The sequence below is a fragment of the Balaenoptera borealis genome (assembly GCF_965194805.1).
Source record: "Balaenoptera borealis genome assembly, chromosome: 14".
Classification (NCBI taxonomy): Eukaryota; Metazoa; Chordata; class Mammalia; order Artiodactyla; family Balaenopteridae; genus Balaenoptera; species Balaenoptera borealis.
In genome coordinates this window covers 40,127,462-40,146,811 of record NC_138875.1, presented here as the reverse complement: position 1 = coordinate 40,146,811, position 19,350 = coordinate 40,127,462, and the positions used below count along the sequence as shown (strand labels likewise).

General features: G+C 43.4%; 1 protein-coding gene across 12 annotated transcripts in view; it reads left to right on the top strand.

Moving 5' to 3' along the window:
* The window catches only part of FHOD3 (formin homology 2 domain containing 3), a 491,067-nt gene that overhangs the window by 390,024 nt on the left and 81,693 nt on the right, over positions 1–19,350 (top strand). The window lies entirely within an intron of this gene.

The window sequence follows — 19,350 nt, the reverse complement described above, 5'->3', positions numbered from 1 at the left end:
TGCCGGGCGTTGACTCGCTTTTTCACTCTTTATCCTTGTGGAGTCATATGCTAATAATTCATCTCACATTTCTGTAGTGCTCAGTGCCTTCCTTCCAAATGCTACTATTTAATACCTTGTGGTGCATCTCAGTAAGTAGGGGAAATGCTATTATCCGTGTTTTATTGAGGCTCAAATAGATGGAAGATGTGCTTCAGATCTTGTTGACGCCATGCTGAGAGTAGAACCACTGCTTTGACGTCCAACCGAGCCATTTATCAGGGCATCACGGTGCCATGACATTGGTGGTGGTGCTCCCATGCACGTCACGCCATCCCCTTGCTGACCCTCTCCCCAGTATCTGTAAAAATTGTGATCTGCATTTCAGAATTATATCTATTAAAAAAAAAAAAAAAAAAGGGAAAGCAGCTATTTGTTCCTGAATTATATATACCTCAGGGTTAAAGGTCACTTTGTGAGTGCTTACTTGGATTCTGGAGAACTTTTGATAGCAGAAGATATGGAAACATTAAAGCTTTCTTTACCTTTTCTCTTACAAAATATATTTATAAAGAGGGGAGGGCTAATGGTAAAATACCTGTAGCATTCTGTGCCATCTAGTGAGAGCTTTCAGCCAAAACCCTTCCCAGCTGTAACTTTTGTGTAAATCATGCCACTGCTCCCACCATCAAGTCAGCGTGTGCTTGAATTATTTTTCACCTGGCCCTCTTGTGGTTCACAGCAGGCGTTTGTCCCAGCGGTGCCTAAGCTTGGTGGTGATGGTCTGAATATTTTTCCTTTGTGTGAAACTATCAGGCCCAAGTGATGAACAAACATATACATGTGTTCTCATTTTCACTGTGCTCTAGTTAACCGAGACAGTTAGCCCCCATTTTAGGTAAACATGGAAGGGCCTCGCTCTTCAACCATTGCTTTAATGACCCTTTCCTTATTTTCACTGAGCCCTGGTGGTATCCGTCAGAATTTCTAGAATAAGTTTACTTCCTATTATTTTAAGAAACTTATAGATGACTCTGGAAACAAGTTATTCTCACTAGTTAGAGAAAAAGGCACAGTGTTCTTATTGGGCTAGAGTTCTTCGATGTGACTCTTGAGGAGGTTATTCTGAGGATTAAAGATAATGATAATCTCTGGACCCACATGATGTCAATACAGCAAGGTAACCTATCATGCCAGTGGGTGTCAGATCTAGGTAACCTATATTGTGGAAACAAAGTGGAGAAAACCAGTCATCTCAAAACCAGGTTGAAGGTGGTCCCTGCAGGGTGTCCCAAGGTTGAACTGCCTTCTGTGGAGGCTAGAAGTGTGTTCTTTCCAGGCTCCCTGGTTTGCATACCTGAGTCCCTCCTGAGGCTAAATGGAGAGAAATGACCATTTCCCAGTAAAAGGAAGCTGCTGCCAAGAGTTTACAAGGTGCTTTCACTCACTGATACAGCCATGAAAGCATAAATAATGGCTAGATTATTTTTAGCTCAATACTCTCTATTTTGCACACAGAAATAATATGTTAGAGATGCATTTAAACTTTTTACCATACTCTATTAATTTTATGTCAAGGATAAATATGGTCAACAGTGATTTTTTTCTACCTGTAATCAATTACTAGATATTTCCAAATATCTCATTGTTTGGCCCTGGAGATATAAAATATGGCTTATATGGCCATGGCCTACTCACCAGCACTCAGCTGGAGGCACTTACAGAAATTATGGACATGGTACACTAATATATTCTCTCACAGATCCAAACATTTAAAGTACTAGTAAATATGATAATTCCTCTAGCTTCCTGATCTTCACACCTGGAAATAAAATACAGACATATAGTTATCAGTTTATTTAAATGAATAATCATTTTTCATCATTTTCATTTATCATCACGACTGTTGTCATTGTTACCAGTCATTGACTGAGCATCTTTGTCACCTTCATTGTGTAACATGTTTTCAGTTTCCTTCAGGTATAGACACACTCTCCTAGGTTACCCAGTCCACATGGCAGAAATCAGAAACATCTGGCATCCTATTTCCAAAGGGCACGGTAGCGATGGAATATCATCAATCATCAGCCTAATGCATGCTGGTTCCCTTGCATAAAGCTTTTGGACACCTCCAGTCTAGTATTTCATGAATTGGCAGGAAACTAGATTCCTTGTGGTTCTATGACTCAGGGCTGCCCCAGCTCCCCATAACTCACCTGACTACTGCTACTTAATGCCATTTGGTCAGTGAGACAGAATCTCTTAGGAACTCAACCCAAGGCCAAGGCCGTGCCTGCGAAACCTGCTGTGGAACTCTTTTGAGAGCCTTCACGAATCATTGGGTTTTTCTGCTTGCCATTTCTCTGTCTCTAAGAAATGGAAAAAGGCAAAAACTTTCCCTTTTTTCCTCCTACAGAGAACGACAGTTGCCTGCAATGTGTTTTCTTGTACCAAATTTTAAAACATTAAATAGTCTTGAGTTTTTTTAAAGCAAAGTATAAATCGTACTGAAGTATACTTAAGTAAAGATAAGGCACAGAATGGCATTGGGAAAGTTTGTTTGTTTCTTTGTTTTAATTTTTGAATTTTATTTTATTTTATTTTTATACAGCAGGTTCTTATTAGTCATCCATTTTATACACATCAGTGTATACATGTCAGTCCCAATCACCCAATTCATCACACCACCACACCCACCCCCCTGCCACTTACCCCCCTTAGTGTCCATACGTTTGTTCTCTACATCTGTGTCTCAATTTCTGCCCTGCAAACCGGTTCATCTGTACCATTTTTCTAGGTTCCACATATATGCGTTAATATACAATATTTGTTTTTCTCTTTCTGACTTACTTCACTCTGTATGACAGTCTCTAGATCCATCCACGTCTCAACAAATGACCCAATTTCGTTCCTTTTTATGGCTGAGTAATATTCCATTATATATATGTACCACATCTTCTTGATCCATTCATCTGTCGATGGGCATTTAGGTTGCTTCCATGACCTGGCTATTGTAAATAGTGCTGCAATGAACATTGGGGTGCCTGTGTCTTTTTGAATTGTGGTTTTCTCTGGATATATGCCCAGTAGTGGGATTGCTGGATCATATGGTAATTCTATTTTTAGTTTTTTAAGGAACCTCTATACTGCTCTCCATAGTGGCTGTATCAATTTACATTCCCACCAACAGTGCAAGAGGGTTCCCTTTTCTCCACACCCTCTCCAGCATTTGTTGTTTGTAGATTTTCTGATGAAGCCCATTCTAATTGGTGTGAGGTGATACCTCATTGTAGTTTTGATTTGATTTCTCTAATAATTAGTGATATTGAGCAGCTTTTCATATGCTTCTTGGCCATCTGTATGTCTTCTTTGGAGAAATGTCTAGGTCTTCTGCCCAGTTTTGGATTGGGTTGTTTGTTTTTTTAATATTGAGCTGCATGAGCTGTTTATATATTTTAGAGATTAATCCTTTGTCCATTGATTCATTTGCAAATATTTTCTCCCATTCTGAGGGTTGTCTTTTCGTCTTGTTTATGGTTTCCTTTGCTGTGCAAAAGCTTTGAAGTTTCATTAGGTCCCATTTCTTTATTTTTGTTTTTATTTCCATTACTCTAGGAGGTGGATCAAAAAAGATCTTGCTGTGATTTATGTCAAACAGTGTTCTGCCTATGTTTTCCTCTAAGAGTTTTATAGTGTCCGGTCTTACATTTAGGTCTCTAATCCATTTTGAGTTTATTTTTGTGTATGGTGTTAGGAAGTGTTCTAATTTCATTCTTTTACATGTAGCTGTCCAGTTTTCCCAGCACCACTTATTGAAGAGACTGTCTTTTCTCCATTGTATATCCTTGCCTCCTTTGTCATAGATTAGTTGACCATAGGTGTGTGGGTTTACCTCTGGACTTTCTATCTTGTTCTGCTCATCTATGTTTCTGTTTTTGTGCCAGTACCATATTGTCTTGATTACTGTAGCTCTGTAGTATAGTCTGAAGTCAGGGAGTCTGATTTCTCCAGCTCTGTTTTTTTCCCTCAAGACTGCTTTGGCTATTCGGGGTCTTTTGTGTCTCCATACAAATTTTAAGATTTTTTGTTCTACTTCTGTGAAAAATGCCGTTGGTAATTTGATAGGGATTGCATTGAATCTGTAGATTGCTTTGGGTAGTATAGTCATTTTCACAATATTGATTCTTCCAATCCAAGAACATGGCATATCTCTCCATCTGTTGGTATCATCTTTAATTTCTTTCATCAGTGTCTTATAGTTTTCTGCATACAGGTCTTTTGTCTCCCTAGGAAGGTTTATTCCTAGGTATTTTATTCTTTTTGTTGCAATGGTAAATGGGAGTGTTTCCTTAATTTCTCTTTCAGATTTTTCATCATTAGTGTATAGGAATGAAAGAGATTTCTGTGCATTAATTTTGTATCCTGCAACTTTACCAAATTCATTGATTAACTCTAGTAGTTTTCTGGTGGCATCTTTAGGATTCTCTATGTATAGTATCATGTCATCTGCAAACAATGACAGTTTTACTTCTTCTTTTCCAATTTGTATTCCATTTATTTCTTTTTCTTCTGTGATTGCCATGGCTAGGACTTCCAAAACTATGTTAAATAATAGTGGTGAGAGTGGATATCCTCATCTTGTTCCTGATCTTAGAGGAAATGCTTTCAGTTTTTCACCATTGAGAATGATCTTTGCTGTGGGTTTGTCATATGTGGCCTTTATTATGTTGAAGTAGTTTCCCTCTCTGCCCACTTTCTGGAGAGTTTTTATCATAAATGGGTGTTGAAGTTTGTCAAAAGCTTTTTCTGCATCTATTGAGATGATTAGATGGTTTTTATTCTTCAGTTTGTTAATATGGTGTATCACATTGATTGATTTGCATATATTGAAGAATTCTTGCATACCCAGGATAAATCCTACTTGATCATGGTGTATGATCCTATTAATGTGTTGTTGGATTCTGTTTGCTAGTATTTTGTTGAGGATTTCTGCACCTATATTCATCAGTGATATTGGTCTGTAATTTTGGTTTTTTGTATTACCTTTGTCTGGTTTTGGTACCAGGGTGATGGTGGCCTCATAGAATGGGTTTGGGAGTGTTCCTTCTTCTGCAATATTTTGGAAGAGTTTGAGAAGGATGGGTGTTAGCTCTTCTCTAAATGTGTGATAGAATTCACCTGTGAAGCCATCTGGTTCTGGACTTTTGTTTGTTGGAAAATTTTTAATCACAGTTTCAATTTCATTACTTGTGATTGGTCTGTTCATATTTTCTACTTCTTCTTGGTTCAGTCTTGGAAGGTTATATCTTTCTAAGAATTTGTCCATTTCTTCCAGGTTGTCCATTTTATTGGCATAGAGTTGTTTGTAGTAGTCTCTTAGGATGCTTTGTATTTCTATGGTGTCTCTTGTAATATCTCCTTTTGCATTTCTAATTTAATTGATTTGAGTCCTCTCCCTCTTTTCTTGATGAGTCTGTCTAGTGGTTTATCAATTTTTTTAATCTTCTCAAAGAACCAGCTTTTAGTTTTATTGATCTTTGCTATTGTTTCCTTTGTGTCTATTTCATTTATTTCTGCTCTGATCTTTATGATTTCTTTCCTTCTGCTAACTTTGGGTTTTGTTTGTTCTTCTTTCTCTAGTTCCATTAGGTGTAAGGTTAGATTGTGTATTTGAGATTTTTCTTATTTCTTGAGGTAGACTTGTATTGCTGTAAACTTCCCTCTTAGAACTGCTTTTGCTGCATCCCATAGGTTTTGGATCATCGTGTTTTCATTGTCATTTGTCTCTAGGTATTTTTTGATTTCCTCTTTGATTTCTTCAGTGATCTCTTGGTTATTTAGTAATGTAGTGTTTAACCTCCATGTGTTTGTGTTTTTTACGTTTTTTCCCCTGTAATTCATTTCTAATCTCATAGAGTTGTGGGCAGAAAAGATGCTTGATATGATTTCAATTTTCTTAAATTTACTGAGGCTTGATTTGTGACCCAAGATGTGATCTATCCTGGAGAATGTTCCGTGTGCACTTGAGAAGAAAGTGTAATCTGCTGTTTTTGGATGGAATGTCCTATAAATATCAATTAACTCTATCTGGTTTATTGTGTCATTTAAAGCTTCTGTTTCCTTATTTAGTTTCATTTTGGATGATCTGTCCATTGGTGTAAGTGAGGTGTTAAAGTCCCCCACTATTATTGTGTTACTGTTGATTTCCTCTTTTATAGCTATCAGCAGTTGCCTTATGTATTGAGGTGCTCCTATGTTGGGTGCATATATATTTATAATTGTTATATCTTCTTCTTGGATTAATCCCTTGATCATTATGTAGTGTCCTTCCTTGTCTCTTGTAACATTCTTTATTTTAAAGTCTATTTTATCTGCTATGAGTATTGCTACTCCAGCTTCTTTTGATTTCCATTTGCATGGAATACCTTTTTCCATCCCCTCACTTTCAGTCTGTATGTGTCCCTAGGTCTGAAGTGGGTCTCTTGTAGACAGCATATATATGGGTCTTGTTTTTGTATCCATTCAGCAAGCCTGTGTCTTTTGGTTGGAGCATTTAATCCATTCACGTTTAAGGTAATTATCGATATGTATGTTCCTATGACCATTTTCTTAATTGTTTTGGGTTTGTTTTTGTAGGTCCTTTTCTTCTCTTGTGTTTCCCACTTAGAGAAGTTCCTTCAGCATTTGTTGTAGAGCTGGTTTGGTGGTGCTGAATTATCTTCGCTTTTGCTTGTCTGTAAAGCTTTTGATTTCTCCTTCGAATCTGAATGAGGTCCTTGCCGGGTAGAGTAATCTTGGTTGTAGGTTCTTCCCTTTCATCACTTTAAGTATATCATGCCACTCCCTTCTGGCTTGTAGAGTTTCTGCTGAGAAATCAGCTGTTAATGTTATGGGAGTTCTCTTGTATGTTATTTGTCGTTTTTCCCTTGCTGCTTTCAATAATTTTTCTTTGTCTTTCATTTTTGACAATTTGATTACGATGTGTCTCATTGTGTTTCTCCTTGGGTTTATCCTGTATGGGACTCTCTGTGCTTCCTGGACTTGGGTGGCTATTTCCTTTCTCCTGTTAGGGAAGTTTTTGACTGTAATCTCTGCAAATATTTTCTCAGGTCCTTTCTCTCTCTCTTCTCCTTCTGGGACCCCTATAATGCGAATGTTGTTGCGTTTAATGTTGTCCCAGAGGTCTCTTAGGCTGTCTTCATTTCTTTTCATTCTTTTTTCTTTATTCTGTTCCACAGCAGTGAATTCCACCATTCTGTCTTCCAGGTCACTTATCCGTTCTTCTGCCTCAGTTATTCTGCTATTGATTCCTTCTAGTGTAGTTTTCATTTCAGTTATTGTATTGTTCATGTCTGTTTGTTTGTTCTTTAATTCTTCTAGGTCTTTGTAAAACATTTCTTGCATCTTCTCAATCTTTGCCTCCATTCTTTTTCCTAGGTCCTGGATCATCTTCTGTATCATTATTCTGAATTCTTTTTCTGGAAGGTTGCCTATCTCCACTTCATTTAGTTGTTTTTCTTTGGTTTTATCTTGTTCCTTCATCTAGTACATAGCCCTCTGCCTTTTCATCTTGTCTGTCTTTCTGTGAATGTGGTTTTTGTTCCACAGGCTGCAGGACTGTAGTTCTTCTTATTGGGAAAGTTTTTAAAGAAGGAAATTATATGATCAGCATGATAATTTCATCGATGGCAAATAGGCATCAAAATCTGTGAAAGATCTGAGAGTTTACCATATTTATAAGCTAGTAAATTAGCCTGCTGTGACCTCATGGATGTTGGCAAGCGACACGAAACTCCTGGGTCAGAAACAAAGGACTTTATTACTCATAGCAGTAGTAGTAGCCAAAATATCAGCATTTGTGCCATTTCTCCAAGCCCTAGTTTCCAGAAGGTGATGTGAATAAGCCCAAGTGATACCTGCACACACACTGAGTGGAACCCTGAGTTTAAGGACCTCAAATCTTATATTGTGCAGTAAGTGTGTCTTCCCTTTGTCCCAGAGGGAAACATGATCTTGATCACAGTGCGCAATAAACCAGGCAGTACCTAGCTCCAGAGGGAGACTCTGTCTCTGTCTTGCAAGGCTATTTGCTATGCACACATCCTTAGAAAGATAGTCCAGAGCAAAGGTTTTCAGTGCGTCAGCTTGTAAGACCCCAGAAACATGAGAGACCATGGAGAATTATTTCCAAGCTTTGGGATATAATGGTTTTCAACCAACCTTTACAATCAGATTTTCATCCTAAGATCTGTTTAATGTAAACAAAAAGTTTAAGTTTTAAACAGCCATTACCTTGTTTGTTCTTATTTGACAAAAAGAAAGAGCATCAGGAGCTGTAAAACCCAGTCCGGAGCAGGCACTGTCTGCATCTGGAGGTGCTACCAGGGAATGTGGAAAGACATCAGTGCCTTTCATCCCAGGTAAAAGCCTTGGGTAAATGCTTCCAGGTATAGTCAGAAGGCCCTCCACAGGTAGGGACAGTGAACATTCTTAAGTCAGTGTGGTACTTCAAATTTCCAGAGTCAGTGACTGAGAGCTCGGAAATAGCAAAGAAGAATAACTCTCAGGTTTCTTCTAGCACCCTTATCTGTGCTCGACCTGTACTCCAGCATCTCCACCACTCCTCTTTTCCCCCCTGTACCTCTGCCTCCCCCACACCCCTGCCTTTCCCCCACCCACTCCCATAAAGCATTTGTACAGAATGATACAACGCCGGCAGTGTGGCAAGATAATCAAACATTGGTTTTCCAGTCCCTAAAAGTGTGCTTTTTCAAGAGAATTCCTGGGTTCAGTGAATCTTTAGAGCTTTCCAAAGCTGTAATGTCTTCTGAAGAAGCTGCCTCCACCAGATACTTTGGGAAGTTCCAGTAGCTTTTTGTTGACTTTCTAGATCCAGCAGCTCTGTATCCTTGTGTATCTTCTAGATAATCTCTAGACTCAACCTGTTATCGGGCTTTCATGTCTTCTACTTCTGTCATCATTCTTTTCCCATCATTTTGTCTCAACCTTTCTCAGCATTTTGTTTCAGTCTTCTCACTGACTCTTCTTCTAGCTGACCCCTAAGTGTCAGATTTTTCCAATATTCCTTCCCCAGCAACCCCCTATCTTCATGCCACACCCTCTGGCTGCACCTCCACATCCCCATCTGTGAATTTTTAACTACCTACCAAGTGCTGAAAACCGCCAGGTCTGCATCTCTAGCCGTGGCCTTCTTGAGCTCAGGACACATGTATCCAACCTCCTTAGGCATCACCATCTGAATGCTCCTTAGACAATTCAGACTTACCAAGTGCCAGTCAGGGGCTTTTTGATGGGAGATGTCACTCATCTCTCACCCATAAAACCCCTACTGCCAAACCTGCTCATACCTCCTAGTCCTCATCTGGTTAAGACCATTTCTCCTGGCCTAGTTATTTAAGTTGGAAGCAGACATGTAACTTTGCCTCCCCTCTCAATGCTCACCCCTACATCAAGTCAATCACCAAATGTTTATGTGCTCCTTTCTCTCAAATCAGCCCTCTCCCATGCCTCCCCATTGTCAATGCCTTAGTCCCGATCTTAACCATCTCTGATCCGGACCATTTCAGTAGCTTCTACTATATCTCACCTCTTCCAGGTTCTTCTTACAGCCCAGCCCAAAAAAAAAAAATCATGTCTATATCTTGTTTTTAAAATCCTCTAGTGGCTCTCCATCATCTACAATGTGAAGTTAAGATCTTGCATGGCACTCAAGACTCTTGGTTATCCAGTCCTACAGCCAGTCTCTTACCACCATAACCACCTCTACATGTTATTGTCCATCAGGACCAAACCACCCTCAGTCATGGAAAAGTGCCCTATTCTCTCAGGCGTGCCTCTGTACTTGAGTGCCTTCACCCATGGGGTGCCCACTGGACTTTTATCCATCTACTTGAAGCATCTTCTCTAAAGGCTCTTTGAGCCCTCTCTTGTGTTTTCCTTACATCTTGTGCATGCCTGGGATATAGGACTTATTTCACTGTATACACAACAAGTGGTCCTCTCTCCTTTGTGTGCTTCTCAGAGGAGGGCTAGTGCCTGTACTCACCTTTGTTATCTTCCAGTGCTTGAAGCAGAATAAGCCTTCAGGAAATGTTTTATGAGCTAATAAATGAAAAAAAGTAAGCAAGTACATTCATCTACAGAGATAGCTGTTTCCCCTGTACGCAGAAATTTATTGCACAGACCATGATGGAGGGCACATCTTCGACTATATAGACCCCTCTGTAAAGACTGAAGAAATGTTGGTGGCGTAATGTAGACAGGAAACTCGGGCAGAAAGTCAACATAATGTACATAGACCATTTCTTTCTCAGGATCTAACTTTAAAAGAGGGAGAAAATTCAGAGGATGACTCTTGACAAATTGACAGTTAAGATATTCCTTCAACTACCTTTAAAAATACTCCTTATTTTAAGTGAACTTTTCTCCATTTCTTTGTGAATAAATTTTCTAACAAGTGCAAATAAACTGAATTACTGGCTAAGTGGAAAGCCACATCCATTAGTGACTAGATGTAAGTGAGGAAGGGTCAACTTTTAGGGATGAGAATTTAGAAGTGGGATTTCTAGTCTTACCCCATTTGCAGGCCAGCTGGCTCTGCTTAGGCTTGGTCAGACTCTACTGGCAGGAAGAGCTAACATTTTCTTTAGATATTAATTGTTTTGATCTTATAATGTCTCTTGGATATTATCTAAGAGGCCACTTTAGCCTGAAAAATACTTTAGGGAAGATATTTTTTCACATCTGACTTCCTTGTGCCTAGCACAAGGGCTGACGCCTGGGAGGTCTCAGTAAGTATTTATTGGATGAATGAGTGTTGCTACTAATCACATTAGAACATCTCATTAAGAGTAGCTACATCCTGGTAAGCCTGAATTAGCCAAAAACCTCAAGTTTGATCACTCTTTTGCTAGCTGTTATTACTCAGGACCATCCATTTTAATGCTAGTGTATCTCTTCCAAAATAGCAGTTTGGGTTTTGATGTCACTGCTGTTTCTGTCTGGGACTTGACAGGAGCTAGGGGTGCTGTTGAAATGCATTGCCGGTTTGGAATTAGACAGTGTCTTCATCCTTGAGGAAGGGCTTGTCTTTCTATTTGCTCTTGTAAGGAAATGGGCATGTCATTAACCCAGGAGTTTCTCCAGCCCTACTGGGAATGGAATGATGAACGCATATTGGAGTCTATCCTTGTTTGACACTGAACCAAGACAAGACCTGTCTATCTGACTTTAGAAGAAGAATTTAAATAAGCTCAAAGGAAGTCTTTATAACCGTGGGTTGATGTTTGGGGTCATATGGTTTGAGTTCAAGGTAACGACAGAGCAATAAATGATATGGTCATCTTAAATTGCTTTTCATTTTCTGTTTCTAGTATGAAATAGAATCTATATATTAATCAATATTACAATAATTGGACCTGAAACTGGCTTCTTCTTTTTTTGTCCTGTATGATATTACAGTAGAGTTATATCATATACATGTTTAACCAAGTGAATTTAATCAGGAGCATAATCTGAGGGGCAAAAGGGGGGAGTGAACATTACAGTTTAAATAGTGCGTGTAATCCTGCTTAACATACAACTCAGGTGTGTGTCCCCAGGTGAGCACAACATGAGGGCCATGGGTCTGTTTTTTTCTTGAGCCATTCCTGACTCTCATGTGCCTCTTGTCATCTGAAAAACTTGCTACACCCAGTGTGATTTAAGAGTTTAAGGACCTGTATTTGGAGATAACATGGCCCATGACTCTAAGCCCAGGACTTCTTACACCGTCGCACTGAAGCTCAGTGAAAACCTGGATTGTCAGAACTCTGAGGGTGGGTGTGGGATCCTACAACGTGGCATCTTCCAAAAGGACTTTTGAAGGTAATTTTGACCATATATGGTTTTCATCTTAAGAGGTGGCTTAGGCCCGAACCTGTTTGGAAGGTCTAGCTCTAATTTTGAGGGCAAAGCTGGGCTTAATTTTAAAGGCATACAAATTCATTAGACCCATGAATCAGTATTTTGCAGGTAGTGTCTTTTTGGAAAGCTGAAGTAGGCTGAATTTGTGCCCATCCTAATGAAACTATTCCTGTAGAGCAATGATTCTCAACCAGGAGTGATTTTTTGCTCCCAAGGGACATTTGGTAGCATCTGAAGACATTTTCGGTTGTCACAACTGGGGAGGAAGCGGTATTGGCCTCCAGTGGGTGGAAGCCAGGAATGCTGCTAAATAGCCCATAATGCACAGGATAATAGGATACAGTGCCACCTACAACAAAGACTTATCTGACCCCAAATATCCAAAGTACTGAGTCTGAGAAATCCTGCTCTAGAGTGAATCTGAGTGAACAGCTTAGCAAGAATTAGCCCAACACCAAAAGCAAAATCTAAAGAATTTTCAAAGTTGTGAGCTTCATCTCATGGGACCTTTTTCACATTTATGTGATTAAACCACAAGTTTAAAGTCGATGGTGTTAGTTATTAGCTCTGAACGGGGGAGGTCCCTGGAATCTACACAGTTTGGAGCAACTGTTATAGAACTGGCTGGCCCAGCCCTCAGTTTCATAAGACCTGCCAGAAAGCCAAGTCCTGGCAAAGTCATCGAGACACCATCACAGACTGAAATCAATTGAAGCCACCCAAAGACTTATTAAGTTCAGATCTTTCTACCAGCAATTTATCTCTTCAAAGAAAAATTGCATGACAGGAGATTCCAGTTGGACACTCTGGACTCAGCTGTCAGGGACATTGATGAAAGCAGAGCTGGAACGTTTGTGCCCACTTTTTGTTTTGTGTTGTTTTGTTCTTTCAGGAATGATTATATACTTGTCCTTTGTGGCTTAAGTCACCCACCGCACAGTGTAACATCATGATTAACAGCCCAGGCTTTTCTATCAGGCCAATCCAAGTTCAAATCCCAGCTCTGCTCATCAGCAAGGTTCTGTTGGAAGTAGATGGCGCATGCTCAGGGGGTGCCTGCAGGCAGGCAGTGAAGGGACGGTTTGCAGAGGTGCGGAGAGGGTCGCGGGACCACCAGAGGGCAGGGAAGCACCCAGCGACTAGCAGCAGTGGGAAACTGCCAACACTGTTTCTGCCTCCAGGCCTGGAAAAACTTAGTGAACAGCTAGGACTTGGTAAGCGCTGTAGCCTTGGGAGGGAGCCCTGGGGACAGAAAAGCTGGCCTGACACCTTCTGCCAAAGTGGCCCCCCAGAAAGAGAGCAGGAACATAAATACGCCAGCCTCTCCTTCCTCCTAGCTTTGCAGGTACCTCCCAGTGCCGACCCGTCTGAAAGTGAGAGGGAATGCAAACTCTGCAGAGACCAGCCTCCCAGGGCACAAAGCAGCACAAAGAATGGGTCTAGAAGAACAGGCCGAGAGTATCCAGTATGCTGTGTAGCCCTGGACAAGTTACTTAACCTCTCTGAACATCATTCCTCATTTCTCACATGGGAACATTAATCTTCATATTGTTGGCATGAGAATTAAATAGGGTGACGGGTCTATAGTTCCTAGGACGGCACCAGTGTGTTGAAGGCACTCTGTAGACGGTAGCATTTATTTTTACTTCACTTAAGGCCAAACGGGGCTAGATGTCGAGTAAGATTTTGCGGATCAGGTGAGAAGTTGGTGCTGGGCTTTTAAAGGGACAAAGAACTAGCCAGTCGGAGTCAACGTCTGCCCCGGCTGCCTTGGAACAGGGGATGAGCTGAAATCCTCAAGGCCTGGTCTTTCCTCTTCTCACCCCAGTGTTGTGATCTGCATGAGGGACGTCCCAGTCATCAGACGGGGCACCCTTTCTTATTCTCTCAACAAACACACTTAGGTTTTCCCTCTTTCACTGTGGTTCTCACGTTGATGGGCTCCTACCCTGGCTCCCCAGCCTCTCTCTCCTGTAATGTCTATTTCCTTTGCATAAAGGATTCCCTTTAGTGGCCGTGTTCAGGTTATGGGTCCTTCCGCACAGGCTGGCAGCAACCAGGTTCCTTGTTACTTCCTTCTGAATATACCGTGGACCTCTTCCTTCCTGTTATATCTTCCACATTCCATGAGTTATCCCTTACCGTATCCTCTTATATAGTTTAATTTTGTTTTGTTGGGGTTTTTTTTTTTTTCTCCTCCCTTATACTCCCCCACCTCCAACCTTAAAATTTAGTTTAAAGTTCTCTGAATCAGGTCAGTGCAGGTTCCGGCCAAATACATTTTTCTGGCCTTTGCTAAGTATGTTCTCTCAATGCCAAGATCCCATCAGTCTGCTCTCTCAGGCTGTGGTCCAGCAAGACAGATCCCAGTTTTGGACGCCTTCTGTGTTGCCAGGCATTTCTTACCATGTCCTCATTTCACTTCCAAGCTCGCACCCACCGTGGGGAGAAGGGCTGCTGGGCACCTGGACCTGGGCCTTCGCTGTTCCCTCCCAGCCTCAGCTTTCTGAGGGCGGTAAGAGACCCCTCCCCACAGAGGGGTCTGAGGGTTTAGTAGAGAGTTGGTGCGCAGGGCTCGGGTGCGCAGCGCCCCAAAGGGGGCCACAGGCCTGCAGTACCCCTGCTCTCCTCGGATGCAAACACACTGCTTCCTCCAGGGGATCCTGGGATGGAAAACTTCTTCCCACTGTCCAGAATCTCTATCGCTTGCCCACGTGTTCTTCCACTGATGCCATTTATTCATTTTCTTCTTCTCTTGAGCCCCCCTGACTGGCATTCACCTCTTCGTCCTCAGTCTCTTTGTCTGCGGGGTCTGCTTCCCGAATGTTCACCCAACACTGACTAAGAGCCTCCTCTGAAGCTACAGGCCCACCTCAGCTGTCCCAGCCAGAAGTGTGGTTTGCCTGTGCTGTGGGTATAGTCAGGGGTCCTCTCAGACAAAGTGAAATGTGGCCTGTCTCTCCGTGAAGCCGCCATCACTGCCCTTCGTGTAAAGCCCCAGGTCCTTAACTCACCGTGTGTGGCCTGTTGCCCCAGCCACTGCCGCCAGACGGCTTTCATGCCTCCTGCTCACCCTGTGCTGCCGGCTGCATGTGCCCTTCCTTCCGCCCAGACCATTTGTGTCCAGTGTTCCCTCTTGAACTCCTTTTCATCCTTGGAGACTCTGCTTAAACGTCCTTCTGGCACAGAGACTCATGACCCGTCCTAGGCTTTGCAAAAACCCTTGCCAGACCTTCCCAGGGCAACATGAATTTGCTCTTAGAATATCCACCATGTTTATAAATATTTTTTTATTGTGTCTGGTGGGAGCTGAGGGGCTGGGATTTCCCTGTGTCCGTTGGTGTTAGGGTGTGCCCACCTTTGCCGTGCTGAGGCCACGGGTGACATGTAGGATCTCTTAGCATCCCTGTAACCTCCATGACAACAAGAGCTGGGTCTGTCTTGTGTGACCATGTGCCTCTCACCACTGGTACTGTTGTTGGGTATCAGTGAGAAGTTGTGAGCAATTTTCATCCCTCGGTATTGACAAATATCTTAGCTCCCTTGAGGACTTTTCCTGCAGACTTTCAAGGTCCCTCCTATTTCCAGGGGACTCGGCAAGGGTAGATGATACTTTTTTCCAGGTCTGCTGAGAGGGCAGCTGGTGTGGTTTAGGGCAATGACTCAGAAGGAATGGTTGTGAGTATGTGGAGGGGACTGCTGGTGACCGAGGTCCTGATGAAAGAGAATAGGAAGGCGGGCAGAAATGTTCGGGAATTCAGTGTGTAGTCTCACAGTGTTTCCTAAGTGTCCATGAGAACTTTGTGAGAAGATGCCGGCCCCAAGACCACACTGGGGGCCCTTGGACATGAGAGGAAGGCAGAGTCTTGGTCCCCAGAGAACTTGTGCCTTGTCATTCCTGTGTTTGATTAATACAGCTTGAGGAGGGCTCGGCCGTGGGTCCTTTCCAGGGACTCCCTGCTACTTGGTACCCAGGGCCCTCACTTGGGTGCCTGGCCGTATACCACCGTGACCCCCATTGATAGGATTTTATGTCCCGTGTCACTAGGCAAGTGGTGAGCCCTCTGAAAACAGGGGTGTGTGTTGTGCCCTTGACACGTGTGTCGCCTGGTGTATTCAGTGCAGAGGGTGTCAGGAATGAGCAGCCACGCGTGTTTGCTCTCTGTCAGCTCCATTCTCCATCTTTGGTGGCTTGGCTTGACTTGAATGTGTGTGAATTTTATTTAATTTGTTCATCATTAGAACAGCTTCACACACCGCAGATTTGCAGTGAGGCCTTGTGGACACTGAGCCTGCATTCTGGTCAGGAGGTAGTTTTGGAGATGATTTTCTCTCCAGCAGTGATGAAAGAGAGAAACTACCCCAGCGGTCGGATCACACATTTAAATGTCTGACTCCAGGCAGTAAGGCTCGAACGTAGGGGGATGAAATTACACTATTTATTCCCAAGAATGTGTGGCTTTCTAGAGCTTGCATGTCCATTGCCTCACTTGTCCCTGCAACCGCTGGCTGATCAGGGGCCAGAGTCTCTGCTGAAGTGGAAGGAAACACATATGTAGGCTGGATTCAAACAGCCATCAAATTGTGGACCCTTCCTGCTTTGTCTGCCAGTCTCCTGGGGATGATGAGTAGACTCAGGCTGATGGCAACCAACTGCACCCATCTCCCCGTCAGTGATAAAGCCCCACAGAGGCACCCTTGCCAGTTTTGCCATATGCTCACCAATTAAAACTTAAATGCACGCCACATGCTAGGCTGTTGGAAACACATTCTCGTTTTGATGTGGCTATTCTGAAGTAAATGTGTGCAAGAACATATGCTTTCTGTCAACCAAACGATGACACTGCTGTTGCTAAAACTATGCTTCTGCCGTGCTAGTAAAACGATGGGGTTCTGTTTCTCTTTGCTAAATGCTCTATTATCAAATGAAAAAGAAATACCATAAAAAGTCCTTCAGCACCAAAGGGAATTTTTCTCAAAGGTTTGTTCACTTTTTCCCTGTACCCAGCCTGGTTTTTGCTCTTAAGGAAGAATGCCTGGGGCTTCCCTGGTGGTGCAGTGGTTAAGAATCCACCTGCCAATGCAGGGGACACGGGTTTGAGACCTGGTCCGGGAAGATCCCACATGCCACGGAGCAACTAAGCCCGTGCGCCACAACCACTGAGCCCGTGTGCCACAACTACTAAAGGCCGCACGCCTAGAGCCCGAGCTCCGCAACAAGAGAAGCCACCGCATTGAGAAGCCCGCGCACCACAACGAAGAGTAGCTCCTGCTCGCTGCAACTAGAGGAAGCCCATGCGCAGCAACGAAGACCCAACGCAGCCTAAATAAATAAATGAAGGAAGGAAAGAAGGAAGGAAGGAAGAATGCCTGACACACCCATCTTGAGCACACGGGTTCACAGTCGTGTGCCCTTCGATTTCCTCCTGCTACTGCCAGCCAGTGCATCTCGGCCTGGAAACTTTGCTCTCTTATCATCAGTTCCAAAACCATCCCTCTTGGGGACACCCAGCAAGGGCACCCAGCAGACAGCAGAGGGCCTTTGCCACCCCATCCTCATTTCCCCCATTCTCCCCAGGAAGCAGGTGCCTGTACTAGGCTGGAGTCCCCAGCAGCCTGGGCGGGCAGAAGTCCCTCTGTCCTCTACACCCAGTTCCTACCTGAAGGGCACTGGGGCGGTTCCCACGGAGGAGGATTTCTTCCGTGTGGAGGTTGGAAGTTACCCAGGATGTAAGGAGAGGCTGGCATTTCATTCTCTACACTGCCTCCCTCTCTCCCCCCACAATTCCCATACTCATTCTCTGAGGAAGGCAGCCTGAGAGCAGGTGAGGGACGGGGGTTCTGGACCCAGTGCGTCCTGGCAGAATGACTTCTTGCTGGGATGCTGAGGGCAGCTGGGCCCCCTGCCCAGTGAAGCCTGAGCTTTGCTCTCCCATAGTAATGCCACTGCCTGGCCTGCTGGGGGACCTGCTGTGGGCGCCCCATTGCCAGCCATCCCTGCTCACCTGAGCTGGCAGGATATCTCCACAAAGAGAGAGCCCTCTGATCTGCCTGTTCTTATAGGGTCAGGGCAGGTCCCTTACATGCGCCGATCCTGCCTGAATCTCTATTGCTTCGAGCAGTATGTACGTAGGGCTGGAGCACATGCTCTTGGTGGCACTGCCAGGATTCCAGCAATGTGGCTCTGCCAAGCCATGAGGGTCAGACCCTCAGGAGTGACTCATCCTCCTCTGGCCTTCACAGATGACATTTTTTTTTTTTTAATTCCCAATCATTTTGCTACCCGTTCACAGCTCACACATGAGAGGGTTGCTCAGCAAAAACATGCATACGGCAGACTGTGCCATTTCCCTGCTTCCTAGGGGACACCCATGGAACCTGAGCAGCAAATCTCCAGCCTTGACAGGTTTACAAAGAATTCTGTGCCCGTGAGTGATTCTTCTAAGTAACTTTCAAGTGTATGGAATAACTTCACATTATGAGCAAACATAATTCAAACAAAGGGTGATGGACCTCACTGGTTTAGCCACTGATAGAACATCAGGCTGCTCTTTGCTTATCAGCTTGATTCACCATGGACTTTTTTCCTCTTTCCCTGAAGAGGCAAAAGGATCATGTATTAGTTTGCTACTGCTGTGTAACAAGTTACCACAAACATAGCTGTTCAAAACAGCATCCGTTTATATTATCTCACAGTTTCCATAGGTCAGAAGCCCAGAATGGCTAACTGGGGTCTCATCCAAGGGTATCACAAGGCCACAATCAAGGTTGTGGCTGGCTGGGCTCTTACCGGGAGGCCCTGGCAAGAGTCCACCTCCAGGTTCATTCGGGTCGTTGGCAGAATTCAGTTGCTTGTGCTTGCAGGACCGAGGTCCCTGTTCCTCGTTGGCTGTCGGCCAGGAGTCACTCTCAGCTTCTAGAGGCCACCACATTCCTCATCACATGGCCCCCTCCATCTTTAAAACCAGCACTGATAAATCAAATACTTTTTTAAAAAATAAATTTATTTATTTTAGTTATTTTTGGCTGCATTGGGTCTTCATTGCTGTGCACGGGCTTTCTCTAGTTGCAGCAGGTTGGGGCTACTCTTTGTTGCAATGAGCGTGCTTCTCATTGCGGTGGCTTCTCTTGTTGCAGAGCACACAGGCTCTAGGCACATGGGCTTTAGTAGTTGTGGTGCGAGGGCTCAGTAGTTGTGGCTCGTGGGCTCTAGAGCGCAGGCTCAGTAACTGTGGTGCACGGGCTTAGTTGCTCCACGGCATGTGGGATCTTCCCAGACCAGGGATCGAACCCGTGTCCCCTGCATTGGCAGGCAGATTCTTAACCACTACACCACCAGGGAAGTACCTCGTCCAATACTTCTTGTGCTTCTAATCTCTGACATCCTTTTCTGGTGCTAACCAGAAAACACTGTTTTTAAAAGGCTCACCAGGTTAGATCAGGCCT